Source organism: Amblyomma americanum, chromosome 1 (genome assembly GCF_052857255.1).
Source record: "Amblyomma americanum isolate KBUSLIRL-KWMA chromosome 1, ASM5285725v1, whole genome shotgun sequence".
Lineage (NCBI taxonomy): Eukaryota > Metazoa > Arthropoda > Arachnida > Ixodida > Ixodidae > Amblyomma > Amblyomma americanum.
The window spans coordinates 183,765,782-183,779,891 of record NC_135497.1 but is presented as its reverse complement, the minus strand read 5'-3'; the positions used below and the strand labels follow the sequence as shown (position 1 = coordinate 183,779,891).

The 14,110-nt window shown below is 50.7% G+C and overlaps 1 pseudogene; it reads left to right on the top strand.

The window, feature by feature from the left end:
- Positions 1-7,273: 7,273 nt before the first annotated feature.
- Positions 7,274-7,371, top strand: LOC144116714 (U2 spliceosomal RNA; annotated as a pseudogene).
- Positions 7,372-14,110: the final 6,739 nt, after the last annotated feature.

The following is a 14,110-nucleotide window of genomic DNA, read 5'->3' as shown; positions in this document are numbered from 1 at the left end:
TCGTCGCCGCTGTTTGCAGGCTGGTTTCAATGTCTCCTGTGCTGCCCTGTGTGGCCCACAGAGTGATGTCATCGGCGTACAGGGCGTGCTGCACGCCGGCGACACCACTCAGCTGGGCCGGCAGGTGCATCATGGCCAGATTAAAGAGCAGCGGGGAAAGTACCGCGACTTGAGGGGTTCCCCGCGTGCCGAGTAGGTAAGGACCATGGTCTCTATCTTGAATTCGAATGTAGGATTGACGATCCATTAAAAATTGGCTTATGTATTGGAATGTGTTGAGGCCACAGTCGGTGTGACTTAGGTTAGTGAGTATGATCTCATGTGTTACATTGTCAAATGCCCCTTTAAGATCCAGGGCGAGTACTACCCGGTCATTATGGGGGCATTCGAGGGGGTCAAGGACTTCCCGATTGAGTTGCAGGAGGACATCCTGTGCGGATCTGTGTGGGCGGAATCCGAACATGGTGCTCGCAAAGACTTGTTTGTGTTCAAGATATGTAGATAACCGATCCCGCACCATCGTTTCCATTAGTTTGCCCACACATGAGGTGAGAGAGATGGGGCGGAGGTTATCTGTGTCAATTGGTTTGCCAGCTTGAGGAATAAAAGTCACCAAAGCCGTTTTCCATTCGATTGGCAGGGGGGTGTCCCCGCGCCAAATCGCATTGACGTATTCCAGGAGGGACTGGTATGCCAAGTCGGGCAGGTTCGTCAAAAGCTTGACGGTGACCTTATCCCGTCCTGGCGCAGTGCCCCGTTTCATTTTGGCGAGAGCCGCCCGCAGATCATGGAGCTGGAAAGGTTGATCCAGCTCCGTGTTCTCTCTGCCTGCATAAGAGTACGCAGATCCACGGGGGTCTTGGGCTGTACACAGATACTGGTCCCGAAGTTTCTGTGCCAGTTGAGTCGTGTTGCCAGGAAAATGGTGCATGGCTCGCTGCAAATGTTTTTGTGTTTCGGTTCGTGTTTGGGTTGGGTCGAGTAGGGCTCGAAAGAGACGCCAAGTGTTTCGGCTGGACATTTGTCGCGCGGCCGTGTTGCATCTATCTACCCAGTTGGAGTCGGCGAGTTGGGCCGCGTACTCTGCCGCTTTCTGGGTAAGCTCGGTTATTCGAGCTTTAAGCTTTCTGTTGTGTTTCTGGCGTCGCCAACGGCGGAAGAGGCTGCGACAGGCTTCCCAGAGGTGTAGAAGGTGGTTATCCACGTCCTTGACCGCCTCTGAGAGCTGGATGTGTGTTTCATGCGAGGAAAGGTGTGCCAGCAGCTGTTGGGACCATGCTGTGTAGCCTTGCGCGGATATTGGGTGTATTATCAAGTGAGTTAAAATTTTGCCTGAATTTCGTCCAATCTGGGATATGGGCTTGTGTTCTGGGACGCTTGAGGGGGCGTGTGCGTAGTGTAGTGTTAATGATGCAGTGGTCGCTACCGAGGGTCTCCTCGGTGTTGAGCCAGTCTGCGTGTTGTATGTTGCGAGTGAAGGTTAAGTCCGGACACGTATCCCGTGTCACGGAATTTCCTAGCCGGGTTGGGTGGACAGGGTCCGTGTGGAGGGTGAGGCCCAACGTGGACGCAAGCTCCGCCAGCTTACGCCCGCGTGACTCCTCCTTGCGATACCCCCATTGCTGACTGGGAGCGTTAAAGTCGCCCACAATAAGCAGGGGATCGCGGCCCGCTACTCTTAGCGCGCGGCTAAAGAGGTCCGCAAAAGTCACTCGCTTTAGTTTGGGAGAGCAGTACACGTTGAGTATATGCAACGGTGGGTCCCTGCGGCGGACTGGTAGGAGGGTCACCATTACATAAGAGTACTCTAGTGGGAGGTCGAGATCCATTAGATTTGCTGTGTAGTCTTTGTGGACAAGAAGACAAGACGCGGGATCCTGTTGGAACGTCGTGTAATTTGAAACTGTGGCGCCCAGGCCTGGCTCTTGGAGGGCAACCACGGCTGGTAAGGACTCGAAATTTTCAAGGTAGAGGCGGAAATTGGCCCGCTTAGTGCGGTCCTTAAGGCCTCTACAGTTCCACTGTGTTATTGAAGTTGACATGGCCGAATTGGAGATGGCGGAATTCCTTTGATTAAGGTGTCTCGCCATGATTTAAAATTCTTGGGGGGGGGGGAGGAGGAGGGATTGGCTGCCTCAGAGCCAGCTACTTGCGCCATCAAGGGGGTGATGACGGAAGGAGCGGGGCAGTTGTCCTCATTGTCCGAATCAATAATCAGACGGGTGAATTTAGAAGGGCGGGATACGTCCCTAATGGGTCCCGTCCGACGGAGGAGGCGGGGGTTGTCCGAGATGTGTTTTGAGACCACCGCGGGGACGGCAGATTTGACCTTTGTCAAGATCTGGTCCATGGCGGTCTCGATCATATATCGCAATTTAGAGGTTAAGCGCTCCTCCATCGCAGAGATGGCTGTCACGAGGGCAGGCGAGATCTCCGCGTCGCTCTCCATTGCGTCCGAGTTCTGCGGGCTCGGTGCGGCGGACGCCAATTTTGATTCTAAATTTTGAATTTTGTTGAGCAAAAGCTCATTCTGTGCCCGGAGCACGTCTATCTGTTTTTTGTATTCCGCGTCGAGTGCGGAGACGGTTACGGGGGAGGGTGAGGGATGGGAGGAAGAGGAGGCGATCTCAGCCCAGCTGCTCACCTGTTTGTGGTGTTGAGGCGCTGATGCCCGGGCGTCGGCAGCGCCAATTGTCTTGAGGACCGGGAAGTGGCCAGTGTCTCTGCCGCTGGGCGGTGGAGGCGCCGTCTTCTTCCCGGGCGCTGGTTTCGCCGACGGTGAAGAAGGTGACGATGTCTTGTGGTCGGTGCCGTGAGCACCACGCGGCGTTCCGCCACCGGCACCTGGTTTTGAATGACTTGGCTGCTTGCCAGGTCGCTGGTTTTTTGGCACCTCTGGGCGCTTAGCCTTGGGGCCATGCACCTTGAGCTGCCGGAATTTTCCCGTGCAGTCGCGGGAGTTGGTAGCGTGGGCTTGCCCACAGACTGCACAGGACAGACTGCATTCATGCTGCGCCTTGACTCCGTCGACGGTCGGCGCCGTTTGGCCACACAGGCCGCACTTTTCATCCGGGCAGGGGCAGGTGTCTGCTCGGTGGCCCACAGTGCCGCACCGCACGCAGGCCGGAATGGTTCTCTTGTACGGACGCACAAGGGTCACCTCAGAGTTGTAATGCACATATCGCGGCACCACTTTTCCCACGAAGGTGAGCGACGCGACGTCGGATTTGCCAAGCTTGCGGATATCGGCAAGCTCTCCAGCACGCCACTGGATCTTGTTTTGGAGGGACTCACTGGTCTCGTGCTTGGCACACGGTGATGACGCCGCGGCACACGTCTCCAGTGAGTTTCAACTGGCCGTACATGGAGAGCTGGCCCTTCGGTGATGTTAGTTGAAAATCCCGCAGAAGCTTGTCCGCGACGTGCGGCTCTCTGGTGCCTGCGACGATCAGGTTTTGCTCCCATGTGGGGAGCAGGCTGAGGGATGCTGCGGCCTTGGCGCCCAGGTAGTCCGCGAACGCTGCTCCCAGCTCGCCATGTTGGTAGACATCCCTGAGAGCGACGGTCACCCGGGGCTTCAGGATGATGACGATGTCTTCTGGATGAAGACGCGGCAGTGGCTTTGGTTTCCAAGAGGGTCCGGTCTTAGACTGGGCCCCTCCGTGAAGCGCTGCAGCGCGCGCAGCAGCGCTGTGCCGTGTTGAGCGGCCTGCCGACGTGGCGTCCGCTTTCTTGGAGGCGGCGTCCCGCTTGCGGGAGCGGCGTTCCACTAGTTTGAAGAGCCTGGGGTTCTCGATGGGCGCAGAATCCGGACTCTCAGGCGTTGGAGCTGAAGGAACCTCGGACCAGGCCATGGCGTCCGGGTCGTAGCCGCGTTGTACTTTTTGGGCAGCCATCTTGACACGGGTGGGCGACTCACTCACGGCCGAGCGTCGGCGTAGGCGTTAGGTCTAGCGCCGTCGCCACGAAACGCAAGTGAGGATCTGCCCTAAAATGCGTAAATGTTGCCCCACCTGTGTGTGAGTGGTGTCCACAGGTAGCTGTCGACTTCGCGAACACAGACGCGGCTGTGTTGACGGGGTTCCGGCCGAGGAACCGTGGCTCCGGCCAAAAGTTGGTGGAGACGATGCGCTGTATGTCCACTCGCTTCGCGCGCTCACAGCGCCACCCCCCAGTGTGGGGCAGTTGTCGCGCGTTTCCTTGCCTTATAAAAACGAACGGTGGTGGTAGTGGTTTTTATTAAAATAATAGTAAAAAGGAAGGAAAAGATTTTTGCTAGTCCCGTCATCTGCCATCGATACTGAAGCACCTGAGCTGGGGCAGCGAAAATAAAGGATAGCAGGCAGAATGGAGAAATGAAATGAAAGAGGTGAGGGGACAGGAAGAGAGGATAGGGGGAGAAGTAATATGTACAAACTATTTACACAATCAGAAATGTGTCCAGGTTGTGCGCGTGATTAGTTCATTTTAGAGGAATTAAATCACACACGCGCACAGCACTGCGTTGGTTACAACTAGGGTGGGGCGTCCAGTTATTAATCATTCAAGGCAGAACTCGCGGAGCGTTCGGTCACTGCGTGTAACTACCTGACGGAGAACAGACGGGACGTCAAGCCCGTGTGTTCGAGGAATGCACAGAGGCTCACCAAAGTTCGCTCACGAGTGCGCGCACTGCCCTGCGGCTGAGGGCGGCGCGGGAGTCGCACAGCAGAGCCCTCCTGGGCGGCGGTGGGCCGAGGGTGAGCAGCAGGTCCAGCCCGAGCCGGATCCCCATCAACTCCACCGTGGTGGAGGAGCCCAGGAAGGCCGCGTGTTGCTGGTTATGCAGTCGCTGGGCGGAGATCGTGGCCGCCGCAGCAAGGGAGCAGCTGTCGCGGGCCACTGAGCCGTCGGTGTACACGAGGAGATGGTCCTGGAGCTCCTCGTGTATGACGGCTCTGGCCAGCTGCTGCACAGCACAGAGGGTCAATTGGGTCAATTGCTCATACTCGAGCAGCGCCGCGCCCATTCGTGAGCGCGGATGCGAGCGCATACGCTGCAGCAGCGAGCCGCCGTCCGGTGCGCGGTGAAGCCGGTCGATGTGATTTAATGCCCTGCGCGCTGCTTGGAGCTCAAGTGTCCACGCTCCTGCCTCGGCCAACGTTGCGGCGCACTGCGAGTTTTTGGGCAGGCCTAGGCACACGCGCAGGGACTTGCGGTGCTAAAGCTTGAGTTTCTTCCAGCACGGCTTGCGCACTGTGACGAGCGGCAGCGCATAGAGCACCGCCCCCAAAGCTGCGGCATTGTATAGCCGCAGCGCGGCTTGCTGGGAGATGCCCTGGCCTCGAGCGGTGAGCTTGTGCACGGCGGCGGTGATCCTCTTCATCTGCAGACAGGCCTTGGTCGCCGCGGGGCGGAAGGAAAGGCGCCAGTCGATGTCCAGGCCAAGGTACCGTACCGATTTATGCCAAGGAATCGGAGTCCCGTCCAGTGACAGTGGCACAAGGTGCGCGCGCGAGCGCGAAACGCAGGCCATGGCCACCGATTTGTCCGCGCTCAGCGACAGACCAAGGCCGCGCAAGCTGGCATCGATTGCGGTCAGGGCTCCCTGAAGGCACCCCCGCACGCGGAACGCCTCGCCCGGTGGTCCCCGGCACCACAGAGCTATGTCGTCTGCATATATGAACATGTACACATGGTGTCGGCCGCTCGTTGGGAGGGAGGCCGGCACCACCGACATGGCCACATTAAACAGAAATGGTGATAGGACAGAGCCCTGCGGCACGCCCATGTCGACCGGGCGAGGCTTGGAGAGCTTACCCCCTACTCGTACGCGCATGGTGCGGCCGTGCGCTTGCACGAGCCTGCACGGTAACAAGGGAGTAAGTAGCTCAAGAGCACTGCCAAGATAACAAAAAAAATATACATTTGTTTCAGGAAAGAAAAAAAAAACGCAGTAGTTTTCTCACTCCCGCTGTACACTACATTCGATGTTGTTGTTTTTTTTGAGCAAATGAAAGGTGCTGTAACTGCCTCGTTTATCGGTGGACCCCTCAACCGCGTCCTGAGGACACTTCTCTACTTTGCGTTTCTACCCGCCGCGGTGGCTCAGTGGTTAGCACCCTCGGATACTGATCCGGAGTTCTCGGGTGCGAACCCGACCGCGGCGGCTGCTTTTTTATGGGTGCAAAACGCTAAGGAGCCCGTCTGCAGTACGATGTCAGTGCATGTTAAAGATCCCAGGTGGTCGAAATTATTCCGGAGCCCTCCACTACGGCACCTCTTTCTTCCCTTCTTCATTCACTCCCTCCTTCATCTCTTCCCTTCCGGCGCTGTTCAGGTGTGCAACGATCTGAGACAGATACTATGCCATTTCGTTTCCCCAGAAACCAGTAATAATAATAATAATAATAATAATAACAATAATAATAATAATAATAATAATAATAATAATAATAATAATAATAATAATAATAATAATAATAATAATAATAATAATAATAATAATAATAATAATAATAATAATAATAATAATAGTGGAGGGCCCCGGAATAATTTAAACACAGCACAGCACTCGGGACCATGCTCCAGGAATGTGCTCGAATAGCAGTCAAAATCAAATCAAGCTTGAAATATTAGGCGTCCTGAACGCGCCCCATACGACCTGGGGGTATACAAAGGACACCAGAAAAGGGCACCTCCCTATTGGCAGCAGTGGACAGGGAAGGTCTTAAGCTATAGCCACGGACTTTACGACACCTACCAGAATCGGCAACAGCGTATGCAGACACCAGTCCCGATCGATCTTTTACAAAGAACGCTACTAACGTCACATGGACAAACCTCGGTGAGACCCTAGGGAGTCATCATTACATCCTGAGTACAGCAATATCCGCTCCCAAGCTCAGACGTTTCATTGCAGATTCGAAGATCACTAATTGGAAAGCTTTTTTAAATTCCCCCAACTCGAAGGAAGGATCACGAGCATAAAAGAGTGGACACGACACATACAAGATACTTCTGCTTCCGCTACTCAAACCATACATCGCACGGCCGCCCCTCCGGAAATTGATCGACATCTTCTACAGCTGTGGGAGACGAGAAAGAAAGTCATAAGACGTTGGAAACAGCAGAGACTCAATAAACAACTCCGCCTGCGCATTGCTTCCGCTACGAAGGAAGCTCAGCAATATTCCATCCAACTTGCCCAACAAAATTGGGTACAGTTCGAATTCTGTGCCGCCTTGAAAGGAACCCTCAGTACTGCTCAAACCTGGTCCCATTTGGACCCCAGATATTAAACTTATTTTTGGAAATATGGCGGAGTGCTTGAAGCTTGCTTCACCCCTGCCATAGGTTGGTCCAGTATTGCACTGCCTCGGGGATCGGCCTGGGACATTATAGCGCGCGTCTTTTCTATCCTATCTTTCAACTGTCCTACTTTCAGAACGTCGTAGCAATTGTGGCTCAGCTTGAGCCAGTGGGCAGGCCTTTGCACTTCACTTTTCATTCTTCCTGACAACAACAGCAAGCAAGCAAGCAAACCTGGTCCATCCTCCGCAGTCTCATTGAACCCGACAAAGCCAAATCGGCCACAAATCGTACACTCTAAACAATAGTTCAAGAATTCAATCGGGCCGACAAGGAATTCACGGACGCTTTGCGGTCGCGTTACATTGGCGGCCCTCCAATACCACCTTGTCCAACCACCTACAACGACCTTCAAAACCCCACGCTTGATGCCCCAATAACAATAGCCGAGGTACAACCCGCAGCCCATGCATCGCCGCGAAACACCGCTCCTGGAGCGGATAAAATCACAAACGTTATTCTTCGTAACCTCAGTCATGCGCATATCCAAGCCATCACTGACTACTTCAATGATAAACTCTGGTAGAAGGGTATTGTACCTCAGGATTTACGTCATGCCAAAATTATCCCGACGAACGGCGAGCGGCACTGTCGTGCGGCTTGCCTCGCCAATAAGTCCTATGCGCAGGCACCGCATGAAACACATCTTCGCACGCACATCGCGTACGTATGTCGCCGTAGCCAGCATCAGGTACAATAAGTTTTTAAATTCTGAAGTTTATAGAATGTCATACCAACTATAGCGCCCCACAACACTCTGCCAGTTCCCACTAAGTTCACTCCTTACACTACTGCAATACGGGGTTGTTGGTCGTGCTGGCGTCGTCGTCGCTCTAGCTTGACAGACCAGTGCATCAGCGACGGCATCTGCACATCGACCAGCCAACCTACCGTCGATCGCCGTCGCATCGGCCTAGTGTAACCGGACCCTACCTATACCGAAGGATAACTGCGTAACTGTTATTAACAATTTTGCGGCACCAGTCACTCACATATAAGGAAAAACTGCCACTTCGGTCGCCTGTGGAAGTAGGACCAGAGACCTCGCTGCGCACATTGCAGCAACGAGAGCAGACGACGTTGATCTGTGTATGCTGGTGTATGCCCTATATATGGTGTATTGTGTGTATATAGTGAGAATGTGTTTAAAGTGGGACCGTCAACATGTGCGGCGTGGGACGAACACAAAGACAAAAATCGGTAATTGCTGCCACTACTACTGCCAGAAACTCTGCCTGAAAAATATGGTTGAAATCCGGAAAGCGCATGTTATGTCGTTTAGTTTGTTGCGTCAGGTTTAAAGATGCGGCGGCACGAAGCCGCGAGTGATGGATGGATAGATGGATGGATGGATGGATGGATGGATGGATGGATGGATGGATGGACGGACGGACGGACGGATGGACGGATAGACGGACGGACGGATGGATGGATGGATGGATAGATGGATGGATGGATGGATGGATGGATGCGGCTGAACCCTTTAAATCGGAGGGTGGCTCAAGTCATGGCTAGGTGGCTCAAGCCACCTAGCCACGACTTTTGAAATTTTACTCCTGTATTGCTTTTAGCCACCAATCATATAACCTTCGCTTGGTTACTTCTACCTGCTTAAAATCTACTTTCCCTTTACTATCCTTAAACCTCAATGCCTTGGGCAAATCATCCCCGCTGCTTTCCACTGTAGGGTGAAGCCCTTTACAAAAAAGTATCAAGTGTTCAGCCGTTTCCTCCTCCTCTCCGCACGCTATGCACAATGTGTCTATCTCTTGGTGCCTGACTCTATACGTCTTCCGCAAAACTCCAGTCCTGGCCTCAAACAACAAAGAGCTTCCCCTACAATTATCATAGATATTTTCTTTGGCAATTTCCTGTTTAAAGGTCCGGTATGTTCCCAGTGCCGGTTTCGTCAGCATCCCTGTTTTCCACAGAGCTTTCTCTGTTTCTTTAACCGTTTTCTTAACCGATAATTGCTGATTTTCCCCCTTACGGCTGTCCAGATATTTGCTTGTCAATTTTCTAGTTCGCTTTCTCCATTTCGTGTCAACATTCTTTAAATACAGGTAGCTGAAAACTTTCCTATCCCACTGCTTTTCCTCCATCTTTCTCAATCGTTCCTCAAATGCTATCTTACTGCTAGCACCTCTGCTCTCGAAAGACACCCATCCCATATCACCCTGTACCCCTAGATTTGGTGTATTGTCATGTGCTCCCAAAGCTAACCTCCCTACTCCCCGTTGTTTAATTTCTAACCTTGCTTGAACATCTGGTTTCATGCACAGGACCGCATTACCGAAAGTCACGCTAGGGACCATCAACCCTTACCAGATCCCTCTTACCACGTACTTCATACCTATTGTAATTCCACAGTGCCCTATTTTTCATGACAGCTGCATTCCTACTAGCTTTATTCATTACATAATTTTCATGCTCTGTCAGATACTCAGCACTGTTATTTATCCACACCCCAAGATACTTGTACTCCTCCACTACTTCTAGCTTGAACTCCTGTATTCTATGCTCGCCACCCTCTTCATTAAATATCATGACTGCAGATTTTTCCTTACTATACTTGAAACCTAATGTATCTCCCTCTGTACCACATATGTCTATGAACTTCTGCAAGTTTTCCTTGTTGTCAGCCATTAGCACTATATCATCCGCGCATATTAGTCCCAGTAATGACTGTTTAATCCATTCCCCTTGTTTGAAAAAAGAAAGGTTGAAGCCTAGTCCGCTCCCCTGTAGCTTGGTCTCCAACCCTTGCAGGTACAACATGAACAACAAAGGTGACAGAGGACATCCTTGTCTAAGCCCCCGCTGTATCCTTACAGGCCTTGACACCTTTTTTTTCATTTTATGAGCACTCTGTTACCTTTATATATATCTTTTAAAAAATTAATTACTCCATCTTCCACATCCAATGTGCCCAGTATGTCCCACAAATACTCCTGAATAACGTCATAGGCTCCCCTAATATCCATAAATGCTAGCCATAGGGGCCTGTGTTCCTTTTCAGCAATCTCTATACTCTGCGTTATTGAAAACAGATTGTCCTCCAACCTCCTTTTTTTCCAGAACCCATTTTGCAGTTCCCCTAGCACCCCCTCGTTCTCCACCCAAGCCTGCAATCTATCCTTTATAATCTGCATCACAACCCTGTAAACCACAGATGTCACTGTTTTGGGACGATAGTTACTTACGTCAGCTTTGTCCCCATTTCCCTTATATATCATGTTCAGTCTACTTAATCGCCATTCATCGGGGACTTTCTCATCCACTATCATTTTGTACACTACCTGTATTAATGTTTGCTTGGATTTTGGTCCTATCTTCTTTATCAACATAATCGGGATACCATCTGGTCCTGTTGATGTGCCACTAGGAACCTTCTTCTCTGCCCTTTCCCACTCTCCTTGCTCAAGTGAAGCTATTGCAGTAACCGGTCTATCCTCCTTCGATATATTATGTACGACATTCCTTTCTTTAAATTTTTCTTTCAACTTTGTTCCTATGTGTTTTACTGTTTCATCCCCTTCTAGTTGAATACCTTCATCTGTAACAATAAATCTTTGTTCTAGCCTAGTCTTATTACTCATTGCATTTCGAAGTTTCTAGAATTTTTGAGCTGCTTTTCTATCCTTATTTACTTTTGACATCCATTGGGCACCCTGTCTTCCAATTTTCTCATTAATCAAGTAGGATACTTCCCTTCTACACATTATGAAGGTATCCCAGTTTCTGTCTACTTCAAATTTTGGTTCCCCCCTCTTGGAATATCTGTGTTCCCTGGACGCTTCCTGACGTTTCTCTATCGCCCTCTTGACCTCCTCATCCCACCAACTCATGGGTTTGCGTCTTTTCCCTTTTAGCTTTACTTGCACCTTAGCTAGCTCTAGCCCCAGTAATCGAGTTAATTTGGTATAAGACCATTCTGTTTCACTATCCTCAAAAATTACTTTCTCAAGTTGTTTGGCTGCTGCTTTCAATTGCTTTTCTGAGTAAAAATTCCCCTCTGTTCATCTCGCTTCAGTCCTACATTGGTTTCTCTTCTGAAGCTCAACTTGATACGCTTGTGGTCACTACCTAAACTTCTGGAACCATGTTCATCTATGCTCATTACCCCTAATCTATTATACATCCTGTGACATTAGTGCATAATCTACCGTCGAGTGCACACTCCTCGCCTCCCATGTTATGAGCCCTTCACACTTCTCGGTACTGTTGTATACAACTAAATCATGCCTGTCACACGTCCTGCAGCATGCTTCCTGTCGAATCCGTGTACCCATCCAGGTTTCTATATGTGCGTTCATGTCGCCTAATATAATTATCTCGCCCTGTCCTAGCTCATCAATGTCGCTTGCAATACATTCTAACATTTTCCTGTTTTCCTCTTTGGCATTAGCTCCTGTCCACAGGTATACAAAGCCAAGGTGTGTGTGCTTGCTGTCACTGTTCCTTTTAGCCATAAATGTTCCTTGCATCCCAGTTTAACCCTTTGAAAATTCATACTTTTATGAATGAATGCCCCAATTCCATCCCCATTTCTGTTGCCCTCTGTTCTATTGCAATATTGCAAACTCCATTGAGAGGAACGACTCTGGCGGCTACGACTGGCCTAACCTTTATTAAAACTGCGAACTGCGAATGTGTAGGGGGCGCCACAAGATACACAACACGCCCCTTTCTGAGTGACAACACTCCAATACAAAAATAAAACACGCACTTTATAACGTTCAGTTCTGGAATCTGGCCGGTGGCCGTATGGCTTTTCCATCCCTTGTCACGTATGTCGAAGCATGTCTTGCTTCTTCAGGATAGTTGTGAGGTGTAGCATTGTTGGCACTTGTTGGCCGCGATTCGTCCAGGGTGTAATCTTCTGCTGTTGGAGTGGCTTCACGGACCACCTGAGTGCATGGCCTCAGGTGCCCACAGTTACGCACATAAATTGCTCCACTTGGGGATTGCACTGTATAGCGCCTTGGTTGAGGACCAACCTGTGTGACAACTGCTTTTTTCCAGTCATTCATGTGCCTCACCCATACAGGTTGATGTTTCTTCAGAGGTGCAAGTTGCGAGTGTGGTTGTCTCCATATCTGTGCTGTGCACTCTGCGTTTGAGGAGCCTCTGATGTGCACCTGTCGGGTAGTGTGGTTTCAGGTCATGGGGCAAGGTCGGTATGAACGCTCTTAATTTTCTGCCCGTTAACAACTCTTCTGGGGAACATGCTCCAATGGTAGGGGTGGCGCGGTAGTTGAGGAGAACCAGGCAGATCTTTGCCATTGCTGTGCGACTTGATCAGCATGGACTTAAGTCTGTATTGTTCTCTCGACCTGCCCATTGGACCTCGAGTAGTGGGGTGATGACGGTTCATGAGTAATATCCCATTCTTGCAGGAATGCTCTGAATGCCTGTGAGTCAAACGGTGGTCCCTGATCAGAGATAAGCACATTGGGGAGTCCGAAACGTGAAAAGATGTCCTTCAGGACCAAAATCACTGAAATTGCCATAGTGGTTTCCATGCGTTTCACTTCAACATACTTTGAAAAGTAGTCAACAACAAGGATATATGTATTGCCTTTACAGTGAAAGAAATCGACGGCCAACTTTTCCCATGGTCGAGCTGGCAGATCTCTGTCAAGCAATGGTTGCTGAGGGCTTGCCTTCTGGGTGGATTAGCAGGTGTCACAGCTTGAGACAAGGGTGGCAATGTCCTTGTTGAGTGTGGGCCAATAAACACTCTGGCTTGCTAGTCCTTTACAAGCCACAATGTGCCTGATGGAGTTTCTCAAGAACATCAGCCTGGAGAGCTGCTGGAATGACAAGCCGTTGACCACAGCAAATGAAGCCGTCTGTGGTATACAGTTCACTCCGTATGTGAAAGTATAGTCTAGCCATTGGATGAACATCACTAAGGCGATCAGGCCAACCTTGTTGAATGTACTTGGTTAGTTGCTGCAAGACTGGATCCCGACGTGTTGCTTCTTGGATCTGCTTGAGCTTGGTGTGCGACGCTTGAACCAGACTGGACACCAACAGTCCTGGATCACTGTCTGCAGTTTTCATCTTGGATTCGGGGTTTGGGGATCTTGACAGTGCATCAGCCACAGTCAGTTGTTTCCTCGGTACATACACAGGTTTAGTGCTGTAGCACTGTAGCCAGAGCAAAAGTCTTTGCAGTCTTGGTGACATTTTTCTTAGGTCCTTTGTCTGGAGTCCAACAAGAGGTTTGTGGTCTGTTTCCGCTTTTACAGTGCGGCCAAAAGTGTAATAGTGGAACCACTCACATGCGAACACTAAAGCTAAACGTTCTTTCTCTATTTGTGCATAATGTTGTTAAGGGTGCGTAAGGGCTGCAGAAGCGTATGCGATTGGTCTGCCTTCCTGCAAGAGAACTGATCCCAGGCCATATGAGCTGGCATATGTTGAAAGTGTGATTGGCTTGGATGGGTCAAAGTAACGCAACACAGGTGCTGTTGTGAGCTTCTGTTTGATGAACTTGAAAGTCTCTGTGTGCTGGCTTGTCCAGTGCCACGCAACATCTTCCTTGAGAAGCTCACGCAGAGGACTGGTAGTTTCCGAAAAATTAGGGATGAACTTCGTGAGATATGTCACCAATCCTAAGAATCTTTGCAGTTCTGACATGTTTGATGGAAGTGACATGGCCTCAATCGATCTGACCTTGTCAGGGTCTGGGGACAGCCCATCTGAGGAGAGCTGGTGACGCAGATATTTAATGGCTGAAGGTCCTAACTTC